A 3,240-nucleotide genomic window follows, 5' to 3' on the forward strand; every position below is an offset into this window, starting at 1 on the left:
GAGTAGCTGGGACTACAGGCGCCCGCCACCACACCCAGCTAATTTTTTGTATTATTAATAGAGATGGGGTTTCACTGTGTTAGCCAGGATGGTCTCAATCTCCTGACCTTGTGATCCGCCCACCTCAGCCTCCCAAAGTGCTGGGATTACAGGAGTGAGCCACTGCACCCACCAGGACTCACTGTTATGCACTGATGGGAGCTTGGGGGACAGGCAGAAAGGGGATGGTGATGAGGTGAATGTCAGCCTAGATTGTTGAGGCTTTATCTGCATGGGAGCACTCTGCTGTGACTTGCAGTTTAGTATTCTGGCACAGACACCTAAAGCTGGTCCTTGGACACTGGGATGGCTCCCTGCAGCCTGAGCACAACAATGGCCTTATGTAAGTTAAATGGAGATGCTGGAATTGCCTTGGCAGAATATCGAGGAGGTCAAAAGGCTCAAGAGTGGGCATGTAGAGTAGATCTCTTATGAGAGATTAGAAGAGCCAACCATCTGACCATGATCCCAGGAGGGCCGAGAGGTCACTTCCTTCACTAAAGGGATAAGTGCATCCATCTGTGAGGGGCACAGTGTCACTGAGAAGCTCAATGGTTCTGTCCTCTGTTGGCTGGAGGGTTGACAGTAAGAGACACTGCCATGGTATTGAGCTTTTGAATTAATGGGGAATGGTAGGATTCCAAAATAGCAGAGGCCAAGTGGTAACAATTAACCAGAGGCTAGATGGACGTAAATGTCATAATGGACAGCAAGGCCAGAGTGGCAATCCGAGTTCTTTGACCACAAAGGATCTGTGGGTGATTGGCATGGGCGAGATGGACGGAAACTGACATGTGTGTTACCTGACTTGTATAAAAGAGAGGGAGCTGAAAAGCAGAGGCTGACATCAGATGCTGCAATTCAGTCTCAGAGTCTACTGTATGAGGAGAGGACAGGTCTCATTGAGGAAGGAGCCCGCAGTACCCACACACAGAGTTCATATGATAAAGATTTCACTGATCCCTCTACAAAAGAACCTTCTAACACCTACTAGGATCACAGGCCACAGGCAGGTGCTGGGGAAAGGGGAATGCCAGATATTTCAAAGACTGTTAGATATGGGTCTGAGCTGACCCTGATACCACGGGACCTAAAATGGTGGTTCTCTCGTTAGAGTGGGGGCTTATGGCGTCCAGGGGACAAGTGGAGCGGTGGCCATGTCTGTTTCACAGTGGGTCTAGTAGGTCCACAGAAGCACCTTGTCCCCAAGTATATAATTGAGGTAAATATACTTAGAAACTAGCAAACCTTCATAATGGTTCCCTGGATGAGGAAGAGTCAGAATACCCTCCACAGAAAAATAACGTTTATAGGTCTTCCTTTTCTTAAGTCTATAAAGCAAAATATAGTATGTTGTTCCTGGAATAATAGTTGGCAGCCATCACTTATAAAAAGTAGTATATTTTCCTTTACAAGATGGCGTCAAGGAATCTCCGCACATTTGCTTTCACCATGTCTGACATTCCTTGCATTTTCATATTTGGCAACCTAAATCCTATCTGCTTTCAGGTAGGCTGAATGTTAAGTACCATAAAAAAACCCAAGAACAAACAGACATTTGGCAATTTTTAACTGAATAAAGGTCATTCCTTTGGATAAATAAAATCCCCACCCTTCCCACAAAGTTACATTCTGTTTAATGACCAGAAACAGAAGTTTGTTAGATAAACAGGAAGAACAAAAATGCTACCAGTTTCTGAAATTGAAATTAGAAGGCTGTAATTAAGAATACCTTTCAGTAAAGTTTTGCCCTCATATGAGTAGATTGTGGAGTGAAGTGATTTAGCACTGAATTACTTATACTGGTGATCTTAAATAATTTCAGATGTCAGAGCTGATCCAAACAGTGAGACAAAAGTCTTGAGGTTAAAAGACAATGTCCTACTCTACTTTATCCCCGACTTGTCTTCACAGTGCTTTGCAAAGAGTAGATACTCATTAACCAGTAGGTGAGAGCTATTTCTACATGACAAGAGACCTCTAGAAAGTGGAATCAGGTACGAGGACTTTTAGTAATGTCAAAGGACTTGGTGTCCTATACTATCTATGCCTCCTATGTCTCAGGGGGGTGGTCAAAGAGTTGACAAGATGAAGTTTCCCTTTATAAAAGTATCCCATAGATGTAAATAAGCATAGAGATAAATGAAAGAGGAATAACAGGATTAGAATATCACCACTGTGCATTGTCTAATACACTAATGGCTCTTGACAATAATCAACAGGTAACATCACAGAAAGAGACAAGCAGCAACTAGACAGTGTGTCCTCCCGCTAAAAGTACATAACATCGGTTGTGAAGTAGTCCTGTCCCTTCCACCCAGAAAAAGGGCCCGACTCTGACTAACCTTTTAGGAGATCTAACTACCAATGTACAGGAAATACAGAAACAGAAGAGCATGTTAAATGACACCACAGGCATGTTTGTTTCTAACTCGGTTTTTTAGTTCTAACATGTCACTATTTAAAAAATTGTATTGATAAATATTTTTTAAAAATTAGAAAATATTTTTAAAAATAAAATATAATCCCCATTTTTATTCATAGATTCAAAAGACATAATAGTACATTCTAATTAGAAAAAAAAAACAAGAAAAAAGAAATTAGGAAAGCTATACACATTATTCATTGAAAGTGCAAATACAGACTATTATTAGAAAATTGCTATTATACTCACAACTTTCTGTTATTCTGTAGTCATAACTAAGTAAAGTTATGAGACTCCATAAGAAAACTACATATAAGATATATATATAAAACTATGTATATATAAAACTATATATATATAAACTATATGTAAGAACTGATAAATACAGTAACGATGCAGGATACAAAAATCAACAGCATTTCTATATGCCAACAGTGAACAATGTAAAAAAGAAATCTAAAAAGTAATTCTATTTATAATAGCCACACATACTGGGAAGCCAAGGCAGGTGGATCACGAGGTCAGGAGTTCAGGACCAGCCTGGCCAACATAGTGAAATCCCATCTCTACTAAAAATACAAAAAATTAGCCGAGTGCAGTGGCTCACGCCTGTAATCCCAGCACTCTGGGAGGCTGAGGCAGGCGGATCACGAGGTCAGGAGATTGAGACCATCCTGGCTAACACAGTGAAACCCCATCTCTACTAAAAATACAAAAAATTAGCCAGGCGTCGTGGTGGGCACCTGTAGTCCCAGCTACTCAGGAGGCTGAGGCAG

Source organism: Mandrillus leucophaeus, unplaced genomic scaffold (genome assembly GCF_000951045.1).
Source record: "Mandrillus leucophaeus isolate KB7577 unplaced genomic scaffold, Mleu.le_1.0 Scaffold268, whole genome shotgun sequence".
Lineage (NCBI taxonomy): Eukaryota > Metazoa > Chordata > Mammalia > Primates > Cercopithecidae > Mandrillus > Mandrillus leucophaeus.